The following is a 23708-nucleotide window of genomic DNA, read 5'->3' as shown; positions in this document are numbered from 1 at the left end:
AGACTCTTCCCTGCACGAATTCCCCTTCGGTTACGTTTGCTCATGCGTTCGTTAGGGAGAGATGTATATCCAGGGATTGTCAGGTTCCTGGCCATGGCTTCCTGTCCTCAGTGGCTCTGGAGTCAGACGGCAGAAGTCTCATTTGTCTTTCCCACATGAAAGTCCTGGAGCATCTGTAAGTTATGATTTGTGAAGTATCTGCTTTAAAGCAGAATGCATTTATCATCATACTGGCCCAGACGACACTGTAGAGTGCAGGAATGAGAGGATCCCAGGCCCCAGAACAGGAGGGGCTGGGCCAGATGACCCACCCGTGAATGGAGTCTGGCTGGATTGATAAAATTCCCTGGAAACAGCCCAGGAGCAGCCAGATGTTGGCTTCACGGCGAGGCTCTTCGGTAAACTTTTAACTGCATGTTAAAATCAGGGCCGGGCGGTTCCACTCCTAGTTCTCCCCAGGAGAAATGCAAACATATGTCCACACAGAAACTTGTACACAATTGTTCATAGCTGCATTATTCATAAGAGCCCCAAAGTGGAACCAACCGATGAATGGATAAATAAAATGTGGCACGTATGTTTTATTTATGGAATATTATTTATGATCTGTTCCACAATTTTATTTATGGAATATTTATGGAATCTTATTTATGGAATGTTATTCAGCAATAAAAAGAAATGAAGTACTTAATACATGGCTGCAACATGGACGAGCCATGAAAACATTATGCTAAGTGGAGGGAGCCAGTCACAGAAGACCACATACTGTATGATTCCGCTTCTGCGTAATGTCCAAAATAGGCAAATCCACAGCAACAGAATGTAGAGTAGTGGTTGCGAAGGGCCGGCGGTGGGGTTGGAATTAAATGGAGAGTAGCTGTTAATGGGTGTGAAGTTTCTTTTGGGGGTGACAAAAATGTTCGAAAATTGATTGTGGTGATGGTTTTACAGCCCTGTGAATAAACTGAAAAGTCCTGATTAATCATATGTGAATTACATGATATGTGAATTATATCTCAATAAAGCTGTTATTGAAAAGAACCTTGGGGCCTCGGGGTGGAAACTAGGAATGGGGGAGGAAGCTCATATCTCTCAGGCCTTCAAGAGTCCAGCCTGGGATTTGACACGACATTGGCGTTCATGCTGTGTAATAAGGAGAGGTCAGCATCCTGCGGAGAGCCCGGAACCAGGCCTCCTGCATCCATGTTCACCCCGCCCCTTGACAGCTGTGTGACCTTGGACTAGTTATGAATCTTAATCTCTGTTTTCTCATCTGGGGCTCATAATAGTTCTTATTTTGGGGATTGTCCAGAGGATTCAACAAGACAATGTAGCTAAGCATTTCACCCAGTTCGCGGCACATAGTAGGTGCAGTAGGTACAGCCAGGGCTACCGCTAGTCTAAAAGGCACCTTTGTCTGACTTAGAAGAAGACCTCCTTTAGGTGGGTATATTTGAAAAGGCTTCTGTCCTGGCCTGAGGCAGCCCCCCAGGCCCGTGGTTCTGCGAGAACAACGTGGGCTGGTTACCATTCACTTGCTCCCCTGGCCGGGTGCCCTGCGCGTGTGTGATCTGCACATCTCTGTTTGGCAGCCCGGGTGGTAGCTTTCTTCATTCTTCCTTTTGGCTACCACTTGTCGCTACTCTGTGCCCGAAGACTTGCCATGAACAAGACGTAGCAAACATACACTGGCGCTGGGCACACCTGCTTTTCCTTTCAATCTAGCCAGAAACCAGGTAGTGTTTAATGAGTGCTTAGCAATGTGTGCCCTGCACTGTGGGAACGTTCAGAGAAGAATATGACAAGTCCTGCCATTGAGATACCCAGAATTTAGTTGGGGCTAGGCCATTAATGCAGCTAGAATAATCTGAGACAGGGCAGTAGTTTGAGTATAGAAACGAGGTGTCCAGGAAGAAGTCAAGGCTGTAGAATCAGACAGACTTCAGGGTTGAAGTTTTGCCCTGCTACTCAGTAGCTAGGTGATCCCGGGAAAGCAGTATATTTTCTCTGGCTTCTGTTTTCTCATCTAGAAAACTTGGCTACCCGTATCCTACCCAGTGGGATTGCCATCAGAAATAGGATTCGGATGTTTCCAGTGCAGAGCCTGGTGCTTAGTAGGCTCTTGGAAGCCAGAGCGGGTATCACTATTTCGGGGAGAAGTACTAGCGTGGAGTACCTGGCCATCTTCTTATCTTGGCTCATGGCTCTCTTTGCTTAAAATCTTCCCATGGGGCGCGTGGGGACTGAAGTCAGAATCTGCCACGTCCTTCAAGGGTCCCGGGTCTGCAAACCCCTGCTTACTCCTATTCCTCTGCCTCAGACCTGAGTGCTTCCTTCAGGGCACGTGAGCAGTGGGGGTTGGAGTATTTGTCTGGAGGCTCCTCCTTTCCTCCCACATCAGAAAGGCAGCAGGGCTGCGGTCTGTCTCACTCAGCTGCAGCCTGGGGCCAGGTGTGTTGAATGAATGAATGAATGAATGAACAAATGAACACCTGCCAGAAGAAGGCGCTGGCAATCCTGGGAAGGCAGAGTTCTGTGAGGGTGAGAGCCAGCAGGGAAGGCCCCCTGGGACTCTGTGCACCTTTCCTGTCTCCCCTGCCACCACTGTGCACAGCCGTGCAGAGTCCCACATGGCCAGGTGCCTGTCAGTCGCAGCTCTGCACCACAGCTGGAGAGGAGGCTCCTCGCTCGGGCCCACCCTGAACCCGTCTCCCACCCTTGGCGGCTGCTCCCAGCAGGCAGTTCTTCCGAGCTCTGCAGCGTCCTCGGGCTGCTCCCACACTTGCCCGGCTTCCTCTGGAGAGGCCAGCGCCCCATCTGAGAAAGTCAGCTCTGCAGAGCACGTAAGCTCTCGATGCAAAATGCATCTGCGGGAGTTTTCAAAACATTTCTCCCTGGGTTGTAAATCAAGTACTTTAAGAATTGTAAACCGGCTGGAGTGCAGAGTTAATGTATGTCTGGAAAAAACGCCATCATGATTTGCCTTTTAAACTCGAGAAAAGAATTCCACTTCGTTTACTTTCATTAGAGATATTGAGATTTCCAGTGGGAAGGCGCTAAGCGGAGGCTGCGGTAGGTGTAGCTCCTGCCCTGGGAGGGGCGGGAGATGGTGGCGCGCAGGCGGCTCAGGGCTCAGCTTTCATCTGTGTGGCAAAGGGCAATTTCCCGGTTTCAGAAAGGTAGCTGCTGCCTTCTCTCAGTGTCTCTAATGGCCCCTTTCCCTCCTGTCTGTGTCAAGCTGCTGTTATTCATGTGGCTCAAGGGCCACAAAGCATTGGATTGCAGCAGGTTCTGAGGCATCCTGGCTGTGGCTGCTGTCATTTCGCCATGAATTGGGCTCAGCTCCTGTGTGGATCCCCCCAGCTGCCAGAGGACACTCACGTCCCAGCTTCTACAGGGTGGCGGAAGGGAAGCAGACAGTCTAGTCACGAATAGAAAAGGGAGCCTCTGGAGCCAGACGTCCTGGGTTTGAGAGCCCACCACAGACCTCCTGTGCAACCTTGACGTAGTCAGCTGGGACTCAGTCTCTTCATCTGTGAAATGGGAGTTGCCGTGAGGGTGAGTGCGTTGTATGTCGAGTTCTCAGACACGTATGTGGCCCACAGGAAGCCGTCAGTGTTAGTCTGGGAAGTCGCCCTCCTGAGAAAGGCAGGATGGGGTCTCGTCCGTCTCTGTACGCCCAGCAGTCTGGGCACGATGCACTGTATGCAGTAGGCGTCCTGGTGTTGAATGCCCTTGCTTCACCTGTGAATGGGGAGGCTGAGACAAAAATGTCTTCCAAGATCCCTTCCAGCTCATAGAAGAGAATCAATCCCAGGATTTGCTGAATGGAATTGGTGAAACGTAGACTTCGTGTCCTATTGCTCGGTTTTTGGCAGAGGGACTCCTTGCTGGGGGAAGGGGTAGTATCTTCAGTTCTCACAACTGCTTTTCAAGCGTCAGGAGCCTCTCACGAAGGAGAGCCGCCGCCTGCGCTGGGGAGGTTTTCTCGCCTTCCCCGCCCTCTGGTTCCGTGGGATGCGCTCTGTTCGGCTCAAGGCAGCTGTGACTTTCTTAAATGTGTCGATGAGGTGGGTTCTGAACGTGAATATGTGTGAGATAGAAAAGAACCTTCCAGTTTTCCCATGTGTAACAGGGATGGTAGGGGTGGAACTTGGCTCCTACGTTGTCATAAGGATTCTTGGACAAAACACGTGCTGAGGACAGCGCCTGACACGCAGCCAGTGACAGTCAGCGTTAGTGGTCCTTATTAATACTCAAGATTCAGAGGAGGACAGGCTCATGTCCTGCCGGCTTGCTCGGAGGGGTCTTGCTCATTCCTCAGATGTGTAGATTCCAAGGAGGCTTTGCTTTTGGTCCCAGTGAGGCCAGATACTGGTGGCCGCCTCTGCTCTCGGTCTGCAGCAGGGTCTCCTGTAGACACCATTTATTCTTCCTATGGCTACCGCAGTGACTGAGGGGCCTTCAGCACCTCAGTCAAGAGAGCTTGGCTTCTTGATCCTGGTGACAGCCAGGCTGGAGGCAAGACTCCAAGGAGCAGGAAAAGACTTAGGAGTGGCCCTCTCCTCAGGAGCAGGGACGTTTGTGGCAGTCTCCCTTAAACAAGAGACTAGACTGATATGTTTACTACAACTTCCTCCTTAAAGATGAACACATGAAGCTACCTTTATTGAGCACTTTGTATTTGCCAAGCCCTGTGTTGAGCACACTGCCTGTATCGTCTCTCTGAACTCGCAGAACCATTCCAAGAAATAAATGCTATCACTGGCCTCACTTGGCCGCAGAGGGAGCCAAGGCCCAGGGCCACACTATTTGTAGCTTGGGGATGATGAAAGGCATGCGACCCACACCTTTCTGAGCTCCAAACTGTGACCCTAGGTTGCTTCCTAAGAAGAAGGAGAAATACCTCTGTCGTTTTTTCTTGTGGCAGGTATTCCTTCTGCCTCTCCTGGGTAGCAGATTTTAAAATATTTATTCAAATTTGTTGAGCTCCTCCTCAGTGCGAGGCCCTGTGCTAGGCACTGGGGTAGACAACAGGGAATAAGATATTGCCCCAAAGGGGCTCACCTACCTCTTGATTCTAGAATGTGCATCTAATTCTTACCATATGTAAATCTTCAGTCTTTGTGGTCCACGCTTATCCTTCCCTGCTGCTCCATTTAAGGAGACTGATTTCCTGTTGTATTTTTTTTTTCTTGGCTTTAATCTCTCTGAATTTCATCACTTTGCATCAAACACATCCATTACGCAGCCTTGGCTTCCTCAGTATCAATTAGAAGAGATGCCAAAAAACTTTGAGAAGCTCTCAGTGGTCCTTGATGCAACATAATTACCTTGTGCATTTCTGAGTAGATTTGAAAGTGAACTGAACTCTTTCATCGATTAGCAGAAGTCGTGGAGGAAAGAGGCTAATAGTCCATTTCTCTGCTGAGCTCAGAGCCCAGCACGTGAACACATTTGGATGGAAAGACAGGGCAGGGATGCACTCACTCCGGGGAGCACCCTGTTTTGCATCTTCCTCCTGGTTAATGGGTATCTGTTTTTCAGGCAGAGTCAAGTGGAACGCTCAGGGAGGGGCCGTGAGTGGGCGTGCAGGCAGCTGGGAGCAGAAATCCTGGAAAGGAGAGGAGAGGAGCTAAGTGGAAATCTCCACTTACTGAGTCGTAGCCACCTGCTTGGTCGTGCAGGAAGATCTAGAGCAGAGGGAGGATCCTTCCCCTGACAATCCTAATAGCAGGAGACATTTATTGAGCTATGACAGGTGCCAGGCACTCTTCTAACTTCTGTACCTGCTTTCTCGCCTTTGAACCTGTATGATTATCATGTTCATTTAGCAGATGAGGAAGCAGAGGCTTAGAGGGGTCTAATGACTTGCCCAAAGTCACAGAGCCGGGATTTAGGGCTGGGTTGTCTGACATCAGGGTTCATGGTCGTAACCACTGGGATCCATGGCCTCTCATGGGTACAGAGCCTTGGAAACTTCTGCAGCTCTCTGCTTTAGTTCGTCCTCAACCTAGCAGGATGCTGGACACCTGTTCACTTCAGACTTAAAGCTCAGAGAAATCATCTCCATATTTGTGAAAATAGCAATTTGAGGAACTCAGTTCCATAATCCCAGTCATTTTGTGTCTTACTCATGTATATCCTCCGGGTGCCTAGTTCAGTGCCTGGCACACGTGAAGAGGGCAATAAGTATTTGTCCAACGGCTGTGGAGTGTTTGGAGTCTGGGAATGTTGTCAGAAGACTGGGGTGCTGGTTTTACCATTTCCACAACTTAAGCTGTGTACCTTGGGCAAGATATGTCCCTTCCATGGCTTCAGCTAACTTATCTGTAAAGAGATGAGAGCTGTGGGCCAGATTTTTGTTTTAGGATTCAGTATTCATTCAGCAGATATTTATTGAGTGCCTGCTCTGTGTCAGATACTGCCCTGGGCAATGGGGCTCCAGTAATGATGAGACAGAGGAGGTTCCTGCTTCCTTGCAGCTCACATTCCAGCCCCTTCCAGAAACTGCATTTTGGGAGTCTTCATGTGTTGTTCCAGAATTGCCTCAGAGCAGCAGTTGCTGAATTCTCCTCTGGTTGTCTCCCTCCACACTAGAAGGCAAGTTCCACCAGGGCAGGGGTTTTCATAAGTTTTGTCTACTGATGTATCCTATGTGCCTAGAACAGTGCTTGGCAAATAAATCTCATTGACATGCGGGCATGCATGATTGATGGCAATATCTCTTTGCTGATGAAATCTCAGGCTATAAAAGTTCTGGGGCTGGCTGGGCACAGTGGCTCACGCCTGTAATTCTAGCACTCTGGGAGGCCGAGGCGGGCAGATTGTTTGAGCTCAGGAGTTCGAGACCAGCCTGATCAAGAGTGAGACTCCGTTTCTACTAAAAATAGAAAGAAATTATATGGACAGCTAAAAATATATATGGAAAAATTAGCGGGGCATGGTGGCGCATGCCTTTAGTCCCAGCTACTTGGGAGGCTGAGGCAGTAGGATTGCTTGAGCCCAGGAGTTTGAGGTTGCTGTGAGCTAGGCTGACGCCATGGCACTCTAGCCCGGGCAACAGAGTGAGACTCTGTCTCAAAAAAAAAAAAAAAAAAAAAAAAAGTTCTAGGGCCAAAGCCTAAGAACAAAATTCGGGAGCAAAAGTCTCATTTTCCAGGAAAAACACTGTCTTTATACAGGCAAGATGCAGCTGAGATCGGGAAGGTTTATTATTATCCCTGCTAGTTGAGGGATTAGGGAGTCAGGCAGGATGCCTTACTTTTCATCTGGTGATGCTTTTTTGCAAACCGCAGAAAAAACAAAACAAAAACAAAAACTCTCCCTTTCCCCCCACCCCTTTGCGTCAAGCACAAAAAGCACTTGCTTCTTAAAACAGCTCATTAAGGAAGAAGTTATAACAAATATTTCGCATTTTTCTGGTGGCGGCACAGTCTGAATTCCTTTCAGCCCCACAATGAGTTCTAATTTTATGAAATGTTTGGATTAGCCACCAATTTTCCGGTGGAATTTAGGAGGCTTGTATTCGTACTTATGCTTGAAGTGAAGAAATCTCATAAAATCCGTGCAGTGTCTCTGGCCCAGTGGGACGTTCTAGCCAAGGACAAAATGACCATCAACAGAATGACAAGGAAGAAAGAGATCTCTCTGGCAGCTGTGGCCCGGCTTTGCCGAGGTGGTGTGATCTTGCACTGCAGTCTCTGGGGCTTGGCTGGGCTGCATACCATTTTCAACTGATCATGGGCTATAAAAATTCCAGCCCAAGCACGATGCCTTGTACCTGACCTTGTTCTTTCAATTCCCAGAGCCAGAGAACATTAGGGTATCTGGTAATTGGGTGAGAGGCATTTGATAACATGTGGTGCTCTCTGTTCCCCTCCTCATGGCTCATATTGCCTTGTGTTGTCATTTCCAGCTCACATGTCTCTCTCTGCCTCTCGACCTGCACTGTCTAACATGGGCACACGGGGCTATTAAAATGAAAGGTAATTATAATTAAATAAAATAAAAAATTCAGTTCCTTGGTTGTATCAGCCAAATTTTAATTGCCCAATAGCCCTGTGTGGCTAGTGGCTGTCATTGGACAGTGCAGAACAGATAATTTCCATTATAGAAAGTTCTTTTGGGAAGAACCAGTGCTATTGTAGACACTGAGTTGAATGAGTATGGGGACACGCTTGGCCCCTTACCTTACTTCCTTGGCTCTTTAGCACTTGCTGTGATCTGTAAGTATCTCTAAGAACCGTTGTTCATCATGTTTCCTATATAGTCAGTGTCTAGAATGGGTACCTGGTATGTATCAAGCACCCAGTAATGAATGAGTGATTCAGCATTGCTTTATATATGCTTAACACATGCTGGGTTTTTGAACAAATGGGGTTGTAACCATTGAATGGATTCATCTGATATTTGTTGAGCATGGGCCATAGGTTGGGCATTCTGTGAGGCTCTGGAGGTACAGTGATGAGCAGACCAGAGACATGGGGTCCTCTAGTTAAGGAGCTTATTCAATCCAAAGGTTCTTAAATTTTTAGGGGCATGTGAATTTCCTGGGTGTGCCTGTTAAAACACACCATCCTTGGCACCTACCCCAGAGTCTGATTAAGCAGGGCTGGGGTGGGACTTAGGGACACCTGGGTATCTTGCATTTTAAACAAGCAGCTCAAGTGAATGTGATAGCGATGGCCCATGGTCTGCACTTTGAGAAACACAGCTCTTGACACTAGGAAGCTGGTTGCTGTGTTCATCTGGGGACATACTTCCCCACTTCTTCAGTCTACACCTTCTCTTGTGATAAATGAAGGGCTCTTATATTGGGCCTGAAGCTTGAGGTCTCTTTTGCTGTTACCTTATCATGGAGTAATAATCACGGCCAACAATTGCACAGCAGTAATTATGAGCCAGGTGGTATTCTTAGCATGTTAAGTCACTGACCTAAATCCATCTTTATGGTAACCCTAAGTGGTACACACTGTTGTTATCTCCATTTGACAGGTGGATAAACCAAGGCACAGAAAATTAAATCACTTGCCCACATTTATACTCCTTATAAGTGGGATTCAAACCCTGAACTGCTGCAATACTGCTGCTCACGGCCACTGGACTGTGAACAGCTGCCTCCTGCATGCCGGGGGTGCCTTTGTCTTTTTCTGCCAGTTGCTTGGAATCAAAGTTTAGGTATATTTATGAAATACCTGTTGGAGAGTCCCATGTGTGGACGTTACGAGCTATATTGATCTATAAATGTCCATCCCTGCCCTCAGGGAGCATAATTATTGAGCGGACATTCCCTTGGGGCTGCTGTGTGTCAGCCCTGTGCAGTGTGCCCAGGTGTGAGACCTGCACTTGGCTTGATGGCGGGACAGAGCCACAGGCAAAGATGTCCTGAGAAAGTGTCACATACAAGGGAGGTTTCTTTTAGACAGGAAAAGCAAAGCAAATCTTAAAGACTGGGTTTCCCCTCATTTTGCTGTTTGTGACTCGATTTTTATATAGTTTTTCTTTTTCACCCAGTAGGAGTTCTCCGTGTGTGTGTGTGTGTGTGTGTGTGTGTGTGTAGTAGGGGTCCACCAGCCCATTCTCTTAGCGCTCCTGTTCATACCTGCTTTTCAGGAAGGGTGTGCCTCCCTTCCCATCCTTTTCTAACCACTTAGAAAGGCAGGAAACCTCTTAAGAGTTGAGAGCTGCACACAACTCCTGACCCACGTGGGAGGACTTTGAAGAGTGAAAGGAAGTGAGGTTGCCATGGAGAGGCTCCTGCGAGGTGTGTGCCTCCTGCAGGACACACTAGATGAGGCAGTTTACATGCATTATCTCGTATGATCTTCACAGCAACTCTGTGGGATTCTCACTTTACACGTTAAGAAATTGATGCTAAGAAAAGAGTAACTGATCTGGCTTGAGTAAGCAAGGTAGCATCGGAGTTAAAAACCCAGGTCTGCCTGATCCCACTGTGGGCTATTCCCACCACATCACTGGCTCCCCGTCCTGGCTGAGCATTAGAATAACTTGGGGGCTTTTTAAAAACACTGATGTCTACCCTGCAGCCGGCTAACTAAATGAGGCTGTCTGGGCACCCAGGTATCAGCATTTCAGACAGGTCTCTGTGTCATTGTCACACACTACTTGGGTTGAGAGCCATTGGCTAGAGCTTGCTGATGGCGGAGGTTCAAGGGTCTGTACTCCCAAAAGTGTCCCCACGCTGGGACCTTGCTCACAGGAACGTGAGTCCCCTCCTCCGTCCTTGAGCCAGTCTTCTTGCTCCGTGGGCCTGGTGCGCCCACAGCCATCGCACTGGACCTGGGCCGGGATCTTTTGCTCTGTTGCATCACAGGCTGCCCGTAAACCGGCAGCCGCTTGTTTTCTTTTTAGGCCCCGTTGTAGTGACCTTCGTCTGTCTGTTTATTTCAGGGAAATAATTCCATCCTGCAAAATCAATTCCCTGGGGGCTGCAGAAGTACATTTGGAGGGACTTCTGTGAGTGGGGTGACCTGAAATGGCTTCTCAAGAAGGCTGCAGCTGCTCCCTTTCTCCCAGCTCCTCCCTCTTTGCCCCGGACATCGTCCCCTCGGCCTCCCGTTTGGGAGGTCTCGCTGTGCTGTCCTCATGTACACGCATCTCTGTGGAAGGCTTATTTGTTGATGATAATAATAAAATGATGATAAGAGCCAGCACTTTAGAAGCATATACTGTATGTTGGGCACAATCCTGGACATTTTGTTTATGTTATCTCACTTCTTTTTGCCTTTTCTTGGAGACCATGAGAGTAAACCTAAATCTGAAATTGGGCTTTTTATCCTTAGGAGAGGGGGCAGTGACAATGGTGCCACAATTTCCTGGTCTTGTTGGAGGGTGAGGTGTTTCATGGACTGTAGGGGCCGCCAGGGGGTGGGTAGGTGGCTGATTGAGTGGAAGGGTGTGGAAAAGACGGAGAGTAGCTCAGCTTCAGCTTACCATGAGCCTTGGTCAAGGGAGTGGAGGATACAGATTAATCTGATGTCTTGGTTAAGTGGAAATACTAAGTTATAATAGAGAGCTCTAAATATAAGTATATTTTTCCAGATAATTGAAGCTCACCCATTTAAGAACCAATCCTCTTAAATATTGTAGGCATTTCTTAAGGAAATCTTCCTTGAGTGGATGCACACTTTCTTGCCCTTTTAAAACAAAGTATTAATACCCCGAAGGTAGTCAATACCTTTGCTTGATGACTTAGGGTAACTTCTCCTAAATGGTCCTCAGTGCTGTGCCTTAAAGTTCTCATATCTGCTATTTATAGGTTGTGTATCTTTTCCCTCATCAACTTTCATTTCTTTTCTGTGACCTCTTTAAAACATAAAATTCTTCTTTTCCCTGTGGCAGAAATAGTGCATGCTCAATATTGAACACTCACCAGGCACAGAAAAGTAAAAGACTAAAGTCTAAAGGGAAAGTTTGTTGTCCTGTCTTGTTGCTGTCATTGAGGCGTGTCTAGCGGCTTCCTAGTTCCGTTGGTCCAGATTCCCTGCAGAGTTGCTGTGACTAAGCTTGTTAGAATTGTGTTAGTGGGAACACCATGGGTGACCGTCTCTGCGGGGGTCAGTGCATGAATTCGATGGCATTTCTTTGGGTGGCTTTTCTGAGGGCCGATTTCCCTTCTTCATCCGGTCCTCAGGCCTGAATGGGCCCTGACGGTGAATCTAGAAAGTTCTGTTTTCTCGTGTAACGGGATGAGCTGCTACCTTGGTGGGAGCAGGGCCACTAGGGTCACCCAGTTAGTATGTGGCTGGGCTGGGTCTCTTGACTCGTGGTCAAATGCGTTTCCAATTTTGCTACCTCTTAACCTGTGTTTTAGATCATGGCTTAAGGGATAAGTGGTTTTGGAATAAAGGAGCTCTTGCTACATCTGAATACTTGGAACCAGGAGACACCTGCCTTTACCTCAGTCATCTAGGTTGCCCAAGTGACAGATTTTTTAACTTCTTCTTTGAGGGCGTAAGAAGCAGAATTTAGTCCCCTCTTTAGCATGCCAGACCCAGTCTCTGTTGGAACATCAGTCTTGGATTAATAATGAGATGGACTGAGAAACACACTTGAAAGCAACTTGCATTATTATCCATACATAGCTTACATTTTATGACCTGCTTAAAGATGCAGGGAGCATAAATCTTGGGAAGGATTGTCTTATTTACTCGGGCGTCTTTTCTGCAGATGGGTTGCTTGCGTTAGGGCCGGCTGGCCTCAGATGTCTGCTCCAGGATATTTTAGCTGAACTGTGTGAGTCCATTAAACAAATGTAAGAGTTTTGGGGAAAGAAGAGCTATGTCTCAAACCAAATGTTTTACATGGAGAACATCTGGGGAATATTGGTATTCGTGTGTACAGTACATCAGAAAGCAGCTTGGCGCGGTTCCGCCGGGATGTTTCTGGCCTGTGGTTGCTGGATTTGACAGTTTTGTTGTAAGGGAATGGTTCTTATGAAGTGCTGCCATCAAGGCAGTGCTTGATCCAGGAAGGAGTGTCCTTGTTTAGCCGCACACTCAAATTGTTCTGATTAGCTCCCCAACCAGACCTTCCGCGACATTTGAACAATCCGATATCTGAGTTAGTTTTCCCCAAGGCTTACATTCCAGGGAAAGGAAGCATCACAATGCCAGGGCTAGGAGTATTTCTTCTTTACAGCACAGTTCATAGATGTGACAAAATGTGGAAACAGGTGTGGGCCCGTGGACGCAGCACTGGCCACAGAACCCAAGTACCCGGGTTGAAACTTGGGTGTGGCCCTATGACCTGTGGGAACTTGAGGAGTTCCTTTTCTCAGATTCAGTTTTCCTGTCATGCAAAATAACTAGCCTGTTCCATTGGGTCGTGGGAGAGATAAAATAAAATGGGGTGGCATTGTATACGTATAAGCAGGAGGTCATTTATCCAACATGCTATTGTCTCTGAGCCTTTGTGGTCCTATCTACAAGTACAGAAGCAATGTGGACCAGGCCGGAATCTGGGTAGACTGTCTGACTTCATCAGCTGGGCCAGGTTGGTGGTAGTGGGTAGATAGGTAAGAAAGAAATAATTATTATAAAAATTAAAACATGATATTCATCATTTTTGATTCAGTTCAACTCAACAAATATTTATTGAAAGTCTACAATAGTGCCTGAAGCTCTGAAGACAGAGGGTAAGCAGGCAGCTGTGGGTGCTGTCTTGCAGTCTCCGTTTGCTGCGTCAGTGACCATGCACGACCTGGCTTTTTGGTAGGCTATATGTTGACTGTGATTTAGGTAGCATGGACAGTGACTGGTAAATATTTCGTAGGCGTGAACGTTATTTGGCAGAGAATAGGGTTGGACTTCCTGCAACTTTGTGCAGAGCAGGTGAAAGCTATCCTTACTGAATCCCTACCCACCAAAAAGGGGCAAAATCCTACCATAATTTAATATGGTATTTTGTGGTATTAGGGAAGTTATTGTAAAAATTAACATCTGAGTGGGTCCTGAAGATGGCATTTTAACTGGTACTGCTTAAAGTGTACTAGTCGAGTGAAACAGTCGTAGGCCCAGGGATGGAGGCAATGGCTGAGTGTAAGGCCCCTAGTATGGGAAAGGGACAGCAGAGACACTCACTTCCTTGGCTCTTTATTTGGGATGGAAAAATGAACAACTGAGCAAAGTAAGACTCAGTTGTGGTTTGAATTGATTCTTGTGTAGGAGTGTCAGTAAGACACAGGGGTGGAAGTGGGAAGTGATAGGTGGAAGGACTTCTCAGGAGGCCCCAGCTCTGCAGGTACACATGGGTTTGCCTGTGTCACACACAAGAGCACTTGCTGGGCAGGGTCTTCAGGCCTCAGAAAGAGCATCTCCTGGGCCAGCTTCAGAGTCATGTGCCCACCTGTTGGCATGGGGAGGGTGGAGTATCTTGACTGATAGGCGCTTTCAGACTACATCCAGTGGGGTGCGGGGTGGTCCCCAGAGTGAAGTCAGGGCAAATGGATGTCAGGCAGGGAGCCCCTGTGTCCTCTGCCCTCTCCAATTGGATTGTAGGCAACTTGCAGGGCAGGTCTAGGTCATGTTCTATAGGACTAGATCAATGCCTTATCCAGAGCAGATTTTCCAAAATTGCTGGCTGGGGAATTGACTCATTACCACATCATTTTAGGGACATGCCTCCCAGACCCTGGCCAGTTCTGCTCTTTGCCCAGCAGCCTCAGCTGGCCCCAGAGGGAGCAGGAAGGAACACAGAGCTGTGCTTCTGAAGATGGAAGTGGTTTAAATATTAGCTTAAAAAAACTTTTGGTAGAGACAAGGCAGTACAGCCTTGGTGGGCCTTCATGTCCAGATATTCTGATTCAATTTGTATTTTTCAAACTTCCACTCTGTGCCAGGCACGGTGCTGATTGCTTTGTCAGTGTGCCACAGAGGTTAAGAGTATGGCCTTCAGGTTGTGGAGACCCAGCTCTCCTGTTCATTAGCTGTGTGCTCAAGGGCACATTGCTTAACTCCCACAGACTCAGTTTATATCCATTGAAAAAGCAGAAGTAATAAATGCTTTTGCAAGAATTTAGTGAGAGAGAGGTCGAGAAGTTTAACAGAAAGGTACCCAGTGCCTGGCATGTACTAAGGGCTCTATAACCGGTAGTTACCGTGATAACTGTTAGCTATTATTGTGAATCATCCTCCAATCCCTCTGGAGTGGGCACTGTTTTTATCTCCATTTGAAAGATGAGGAAGTTTGGGCTCAGTGATTTTGGGGACAAGAAGGGATTTAACACTTGAAAGATAAGCAAGTAAAAGACTTGGCGGCAGGTGGCTGAGGTTTAGGTTGGAATGATCAGACATCCCACTATGGCTTTATGTTTGTTGAGGGTCCTTTTTAGTACTTGGACTCCATTCCAGCAACAGCTTTTTTTGTATGTTCTGTACATTGAGACACCTGCTCAGTGCTGGAGATGCCTTAGAAATGGTCTCTGTGCAAGTGAAGCTTACCAGTCACGGTGAGCGAGGTTAGGAGAGGGGCCTGTCTGTGCATTTTGGGGGCTCAGTGCAGGGGATGGGCCATGTCTGCAGGAGATAGATTTGGAGGGGTTGGTCCACTGAAAAAGTTAGTTGCAGGAGATAGGATGTGGAGGGATCCTGGCAGAGAAAATGACAAGTGCCAAGGTCCAGGGGCATGAGCACACTCCCCCAGCCACGTTGCTCCTTGGGTCACTGTGACGACCACAGATCTCTGCCCTAATCTCCTCCAGGGTAGGAACCCTGCGTTGAGTGCTGGATAAGCCCACCACATGATGGGGCGGCAAGAAATGCCCTCCTGGGACTGAGCCCACTCCTTGGAGGTCAGGGTGTCGTGGTTTGAGGCTTCCCATTTGCAGCTGGAGGTGCTGTAGCTACGAGCATCGCTAATTAGGGAGATGACAAGCCTGCAGACGGATTTCGCAATGGGCTGTAGAGCAGGGATCAGCCCGTTAACTCTGAATAATGGACAGTGAGAGCGTCCCTTGGAAGGAAAAAGATGCTTGCGAGGAGATGATGAATGAGGCCTCGGAGGCTCCGGAGAGCTCTCCAGAGGCTGCGGGGACGGGTTGCGGCCTGCGCCATTGTTCCCTCCGGATCTGATAAGTCTTTGCTCACCCTAATTGCTATAAATCAGGTTTCCAAGTAAAAGGGATTCTGTCAGGATAAAAATAACTTCTGAAGAATCTTTTCTTTATCTATAAAATCATCCATGATTAAAATATAAAATTGAAAGCCATGTGTCTTTTTTTTTTTGCATGTTATATTTTACCATCTTAAGAAGTTAAAAACTTTTTTTCTTTGTTCTGCTCACCTGGCCCAGCTAAACTCAATTGACTAATTTCTTCTCCCTTTGGACAACTAATTTTACTTCTTAGGTCTTTTGTGTCTGTCCCTGGCTCATTGTTTCCAAGGTTACTGATCCACTAGCAGCCTGAAGTTAATATTTAAACGCAATATTTGCAACGAATTAAGAAATAATGAGATAAAAATCTCCCAAGTGTGCTTATACGTGTGTGATATCAAATCGGGCTTCAGAAATTGGAGTAAAGTTTGGACTGAATTGGTTTGGAAAACAGTGTCCCTGGATAGTGATGTGAGGACAGCCCCCAGCATTAGATGGAGGTGGAATAATGCAGCCGGCTGTGAAACAAGTCATAATTTGCTAGCATGCTTAGGAGTAGCTGTCACTCGCCATCTTGGCTTATTAATAATGCAGTAGTTCTGGGGATTCCGCTGAGGCTGTAGGCTGCCTCCTATGTATATTAGACATGTTGAACCTTTTTGTGGCAGTTTCAGCCCTGCTGCTAGCTGTGCTTAGTATTTGGTTAGGATTTCTCGCTCTGGGTGTTAATCCCTCCTTCAGTGGGACTTAGGACTCTGTTGTTGCAATTCCAGCGTTGCCGTTGACTTTGTGAACTTGAACCTGTACTTGAACTTCCCTGGGACTCGGTTTCCTCATCTGTAACAGGAGGAAGTTGGCATAGGATAGTCTAAGGCACTTACAGCTCTGACATCCATTGGTGATAATGGTGCTTATTATGACTCTGCTACAGTTGCTGTAATATTTGCCTTCTCCACCCTCCATCACATATGCAGTCTGGTGTGTTCCCACATCCACCTGGTGAGGTTGGTACTGCCTCATCCTCATTTGCCATTGAGGAAACTGAGCTTGTGGCATGACCACCTGAGTGACTCTCTTTGTAGGAGGTGCCTTGGCCAAGTTGTGACTGATGACAAGGCCAAGGTGCTGATGCTGGATTTCCTAGCAGTTCTGGCTCAAGCTTGGTCGGGTTTGGAGGTTGATAAATAAAAGTTACACAACCTTGAGCTTAACCAGGCTGTGTTATAAACAGTGTCAGAGTGATCAGATGCTACCAGTTGAGGCTGTCCGACTTAGAAGTAACCTCAGCCCTCTGGCTCATCCTTTTCTCTCCCTCCCCAGGACAGTTGTAACCTGGAAGAAAAACAGTTGCACTTTAGAATTCTGATTTCATGTTGCATTTGGCTTTCAGAAACATGGAAGTCCAAAAATACACAGCTGCTTGGCAACTCGAGTCTCTGCTAAGCAGCCTTGAATTTTCAGTCTTTCTTTGAGTCTGATAGTGCCTGTGTTAGCATCTCTTTGTTACCAGAGTCTTTGTCCCACCCCAGGGTTGTGTGCAGACTGTGAAGTCACCCATCCGCAGCCAGCTTCAGTGGCCTTATGTCATCTGCAGGCCAGCCTCAGGCTAGGACGAGGGAAATATCCTTTGGGAGCAAACTTTCCATTTGCCAGGAGTAAATTTAATTCAGGTCACCGAGCTACCTCAAGGAAGCTTGTTTTTAATTCCCCTGTATATAGATGGGCGGTTCATTAATTTTCATCAGTCATCTAGTGTATAATATGACTGTGTCATATTTAAGCTACAGAACAATAGGTGCCACCAGGGCCACATTTGATCTGCTTTAAGATGACCGTTCTCAAACCTCAGAGTGTCACAGGATCACGTGGGAGGCTGTAAAGATACCAGGTCCCCCCATCCCCTACCATCTCAATTTATTAGGTCTAGGGTGGGCCTGGGAATCTACATTTTAACAGTTGGTTTCCCCCTCCCCCTGCGAACCAGGAGATCTGATGCAGGGGATCTGCTGGCCATGCTTTGACAAAGCTTGCTCAGAGACTCTGACTGTCCTTCTTGGGCTGGTTTGTGGCTCCCTTTTGGACGGCCACCCAGCACGCACGTCCCACTGGCCTTCTGTCTGCCACTCCTTTGGTTCTTGCCCGGTCAGCTATGGCCACTATCTTGTGTTTACAAACCCCAACGCCATACAGAGTGTAAATCTGCCCGAGATTTCTTAGTCATTAATTCCACTTCCTTGCGGCTTCACCACTTGCAATAATGACATTCTTAGCTCAGTTCTTGAAGGGAGGAGGGGTGGGGGCGGGTACTGGAGAGCAAGGAATGACAATCCCTGTAGATGGAAAACCTCCCAGCTCTCTCTCGGGTCCTCCTGAGCAGGCCCTGGCTGAGTCAAGTACAAATCTGCTTTGCTGTTTAAGTTCTGGAAATAGAATACATTTCTCAGGGCAGGGGAGAAATCAGTATCGTTGGAAGAATCAACGTCCTTTTTATGGGGAGTTTTGGGAAATGGAGGATTGGGAATTGAGTTACAGAGGATTATATTTTCAGAACCTCTTATAAGATTAAAGGGCTGGTGGTGGCGAGTGGGGGATATGCCAGTCTTTGAAGGAACAGATCCTCCTCACACATGCCACACTCGCTGGCATCAGCGTCTCTCCTCAGAGCCTGTTGATACAGCCCTTGGCTTCCAACCCGCTTCTGTCTGAACAAACATCCATGTACTGACATGAATCGACAGGCCAAAGAGGAAGAGAAGACAGGCCCGTGGGCCCCGAGGCGGAGCTGGCTTGGGTCCCCAGGGGTCCTGTTGCATCGTGGCAATTTGTTGGGATGTTGTCCTGTGTTGGCCAGGCCCCTTCACAAAGACCTGGGGGTCGTTTAATGAATCAGGGGCTTTGGTGGCAAGATGGCCTCCCCGGTGGCATCACAATGGTGAGTGTCGTTAGGCAGAGCCTTTCTGAGTGAAAGCCACTAGGTGGTCGGGGAGCTTTGGGCCAGGGTGGCCCTGGTGGAGCCATGCCTTGCCCATCTCCCAGACCAGAGCAGATGCCCTGCTCGCTGGCCTGTGCGGGACTTGGCTGCCTGCTCCTGCCGTGGGCCTCTGGGGCTCTCAGTGAGAACAGATCCCGGCGCTGCCTCTGACATGGTGCCCTCCAGCTCTCGTGGAACGTGGCCGGGGTGAGATCACACCTTGTGAATGGCAGAGAGGTTGCCAGCTCATGTTGCTGGGATTAGGACGCAAACTTGTACTCACTAAGTGATGCTAATGCCGTGTTTATGACCATGTTTCTTCCCTGCCGCTCACCCCGCAGCCCCACTTCCTGGGCGGGACCTCCCATATGATCCTGTAAAACTTCTTCTGCTTGGAGGGCGCCCATCTCACTAGGCTTTGGACACCCTTGGGGATCCTCCAAGAGATTCTGTCGTCTGTGATGTTTGCTGTCTGTCCCAACTTTGTCCACAGCCTCAAGAACCAGTAGCCTCTGGGCTCAGCCTGCCCCGACTCAAGTTCTGGCTCCATTTTTGTTATAAGCTGCGTGATTTTGGGCAATATTTATCTTTCCTGGGCCTCAATTTTCTCATCTGTAAAATGGGGGCATAGGGAGGATGAGATAAATGAGGTAGGTAGGTAAACGAGATAAGAGTCACTGGTACATGTTTAACACATAAGAAATATTATTGTTATTATTGAGAATATTGCCACTGATTTAAAAATGTTGAGATGTCAGGGCCACAGACAAAGTGCTGAGTCCTGGCTAAAGTGTGGTCCCTGGACTGGCATTGCTGGCATCACCTGGGAGCTTGCTAGAAATGCAGAACCCCGGACCCCACCCCAGATCTGTGGATTCAGAATCTGCATTTTTAACAAGATGCCCTGGTGACTCCTGTTCGAGAGGCACTGTTCTAGAATATTCTCTGCAAGATGAGTATGTCAGTGAATGAGCATTCAGGGGAGGTAGCTGGAAAGGGAAGAGGGCAGGAATTCTCTTGGTTAGAGCCTCAAATGCACGCAACCTGCCCAGACTGTCCCCCACACCTCAAAGCAGGTCCTGCTCTGCACAGACGTCCTGTCCATGGCGCCTCCGGCCCTGGCTGGCTGGGTGTTAATTTTACCCGGTTCTTGCCTCCCCGCTGTGCAGATGTGGGGAGGGGAAGGATGTGTACGAGGTGATGGGAGGGGAGTGGTCCATGATCTGATTTACTGTGGCGTCATTCCCCTTAAGTGTGGTTCATAGTTACCACCGTTGGGTGTGCTGGGCACTTCATTACGTATTTCCACTCCTCACAACGACCCCAAGAAGTAGGACTTGCTAACCCCATTTTGCAGATAAGGAAACTGAGACCTGTGAGGTTTGGGGCTTGCCTGGGGTCACCCAGCCAGTAAAGTCTGAGCTTTCACTCTCCCACTCTGCGCCCCCCAACCCTGCTGCCTCAGCGGTCACAGCAGCGACTGTGGAAGACGATGCCCAGTGGGCGGCGGAGCCCCAGGTGGTTTGGGGTGATTAATCAAAAAAGGAAAAACTGCCAGCCCGAGAGAGGAGGCCGGGCCTGTTCCATTTAACAAGAGATGGGAGTTGGCTGGGCTGAGGTCGCCTCTCAAACAGGCAGGCCCCGCAGGGCAGACTTCGCAGGTCCTCCACCAAACCCGCTGCTGCATAAGGTTTAAACATTAAACTATAAGGGGGCCTTAATTTAAAAGCAGACTGTTTTATAAGGCACACGGTGCCGTCTAGACTTGGGAACGTTTATGAAAGTGGCTGTACTACTGCGTGTCAGGCTCAGACACCTGAGTGCCCTGCTCTGCTCCTGTTCTGTGACTTGTGCAGGCACAAATTGGATTTTGGGGGGCGGAGGGTGTGTGATTTCAGACATTTGGTAATCTCTTCCTGCTGGGCCCTTTCCTTACCTCTGTTTTTGTTTGTAGATGTGAGAATTGAGGAACGGAGGAGAGGCGGTTTCCTCCTTAATGCCAGGCCTGTCTGTACGGTTCTTTGGTAGCCTCTGGCCACGAGGGTGATTATGTAATTGCTGGTATAACTTTTGCTCAATGCCTGTACCTTCCCCACCCTGCCTCCCATCTCAGGCTTGGGGCAGAACCATGTCAGCTTCCTCTTGTATAGCCTGGTAGATAGTAGGTGTGCAAAAAAGAGTAAGTGAATAAGCTGTCAAAATCCATAAAGGCTGAAGTCGTTATCTTGAGGCTGACTTTTGATTCTGAGTAGGAACATTTTATCCCCCTGTTCTGCCGAAGGGGCAAGCGTAAGAAGGAGATGGGGGAAGATGGTCCTGGGGTTGCTTTTTGGGTTAAAATATTTATCCTCCTGCCTGGTTTTGGACTCAAGGGTTGTGATGATAATGTCGGGCCCAGCTGTTCTGAGCTTCCTGATGCTTCAGATGAGGTTCTAATTTAAAGACCCAGGATGGAGATTCTCTTGTCCCTTATGTACTTTGGGAACGTCTACTTACTGTCCCTTGAGGAACCAGGAGAAATTCAAAGTTTCTCCGAGGAGGAAAGAAAGAAAGGAAGGTTTGACTTACGGGACATTTACTCTGGGTTAAAATTGGCTGACATTTATTGAGCCCCAGCCCAGGCATATTCTTAAGCACCTGACATCTAGTTAGGCGTGAAATATTATTTCTCTACGTGAAGAATGAGGAACCTGCCCAAGGTCACATGGCTAGAGAGTAATTTTAGCCAAGACGCAAAGCCAGGTTCCTAACCGTTATGCAATAGTGTCTGTGCACTGGCTTAGTTTATCCTTGAAATTCACGAAGCAGGCACTCTTACAGGAGCTGTGCTTACAGATTTCCTTCCTGTTTCATAACATCCCTTTAAAAATGTGACAACCATTCCTAGCTGTCCGCTGCTACGGAAACAGGTTGAGTATGCAGCAGACAAATGAAGAAGAAAGATGATGTGGTGTGAAATACCCCGAAGAAGACAAAATGGGAAGGGTGTGCAGAGAGGGAGATGGCCATGAGTGTGGCCTTATCAGCTGATAAGGTCTCTCTAGGGGGCTGGCATGAAGCTGAAGTTTGAGTGATGAGAAGGATGCAAAGATCTGTGTTATAAAACCGTTGTATTTTTAGTGGTTAATGAATGCTGGTTATTAATTCTGTTGTTGTTATTGTTTTCTTGGTTTGCCACTAACTGGCTGTGTGGCCTCGGATGGGCCATCCACTGCTCTGGGAGTGGAACTGAGTGTCTGCTCTCTGCCCTTGGCAGGTGCACAGGGCGAAGTGATTTCCAGCATTTGTCTCCTCCTGACTCCCCACCACCACTTCGAAACACGGGAGCAGAATGAGCCCTCATTTACATTTTCAGTGGAAGATTCATTGCAGGGAGAGGGAAGCTTTTGTGGAGGGACAGCCACCACGGTTATTAACATTTAAGGAACCCCTTTAGTTTCCTCAGTGCTGAGTGGGGTTTTTTGAGAATGTGGGCACTTTCCTTTTCATACCCTGCTGGAAGCATCCCCCTGGGGATTGTGCCCTGGGACCATCCGCCTCGCTGGACTGTTAGGGGAGAATTGACAAGTGGGCTTATTTTCTTACCCCTTAGAATGTTGCTACCCTCCCTGACCCTGGAGGGTGAAAGAATTTATTCCTATTGTAATTTGACAATAGGGCCTCCTTGAGGCCAAGTTCAGCTTGCTGCATAATCAAAGGGGTGGTTTCTCCCCTTGGCCCATCCTTAGCTTATGGAGGAATGTAGGAGTGGGTCCAACAGCCACCCACATCCTCCACAGCCTGTGTGTGCGCACTGTCTGCTTCCTCCCAGAACAAGCTCCCGGGATCGCAGGATTCGCTCAGATAAAATAAAGCCTTCCAGTCATATCTTTACATTTGACGCAAGCAACGGGAGGCTTTTCTTGCTACATACTGAATGGGGCTCTCGTGAGGGCCTAGGGTAGCTCTGAGCCTGGCACTGTGGTGAAAAGGGGCCTTTAAGCTGGAAGACCCATTCATCTCTGTGCAGCCTCCTTCTGCCCAGCCACGGGTGCACCCATGGTCAAAGGGAGGGTGCTGCCTGCCTGTGGGATTACAGCAGGGCATTCTGTGTTTCCTATCTGACCACTGCATTCCTTGATTACCCATGTAGATAGATGTTAAAGAAATCCTTAATCATCCTATTATCATGCCTATCTCGGCAGTATTATTTAACCGGAGTGGTCCCTCTTTTTTCCCCCCTAATTCCACTACCCCTTCTCTGGTCTGGGCTACCATCACCTAATAACGTCAACCCCTCCCTCCCTCTGACCTCCATCCTTTCCTTCTTCCCGCCTTCCCTTTCTATCTGCCTGTCTGCCTACACTGTTTTCTCGGGTCTGCCATATGCCAAGCAAGGCGTTGAGGACTGGAGATAAAGTAGTGAATAAGATCCCCACTAGGGTAGAGTCAAGTAAAGACACACATGCTAATCTAATCATAACTGGGAGAAGGACTGCAAAGCTGCTGGTTGGGCTTAACCTGTCTTTTGGGAGGTCAGCACACGGCAACAACATCGCCACAGCTTCCCAATTCTTGTTGCGTCCTACATAGGTTGATGTTATTTTAGAGATGTTTCCGTTTATAGTGCTTGGCGGAGAGCTGGTGCGAGGCAGAAGTTGCACGTGTTCCCGAAGGTGACTGCATGCCTGTGAGGCTGACTGTGGTTGACCCTGTGCTAGTCAAAGGGTGGCCATGGGTTGCTGGTAACAAGGACAGGTTTTCTCCAGGTAACTCTATGCCTTTATGATCTAGAAAGGTGGCTGAGCTGCCCTTCCTCTAGGAAAGGGTGGCACAGGCGAGAGTTGAGGTCACACGAGGACCAGTGTGGGCGGGAACTAAGCAGGCTTTCTGAGCCAGCAGCAGACCAGTTGGGGGGCTTCCTCGCTACCTGTGGATCCCCCCTTCCCTTTGGTAGTCCCCCCCACCCCGACCTTAGGGCCAAGGCCATTAAATTACCAACCAGCTTATTTATGAGCAAAGATGAATCCATCGGCAAACATATTTTCCTTATTAGATTCCTGTTGTCATTAAATGCCTTCGTCTTTCTGTGTTTTGAGTAATTGCGCTGTGCATTGGCCCTGGCAATTCTCTACGGTTTGGA

The 23708-nt window shown here is 48.2% G+C and overlaps 1 protein-coding gene across 1 annotated transcript in view; it reads left to right on the top strand.

The window, feature by feature from the left end:
* The window catches only part of NUAK1 (NUAK family kinase 1), a 71590-nt gene that overhangs the window by 6650 nt on the left and 41232 nt on the right, over positions 1-23708 (top strand). The window lies entirely within an intron of this gene.

This window comes from Eulemur rufifrons, chromosome 16 (genome assembly GCF_041146395.1).
Source record: "Eulemur rufifrons isolate Redbay chromosome 16, OSU_ERuf_1, whole genome shotgun sequence".
NCBI lineage: Eukaryota > Metazoa > Chordata > Mammalia > Primates > Lemuridae > Eulemur > Eulemur rufifrons.
This window is presented reverse-complemented; position numbering and strand designations above follow the sequence as displayed.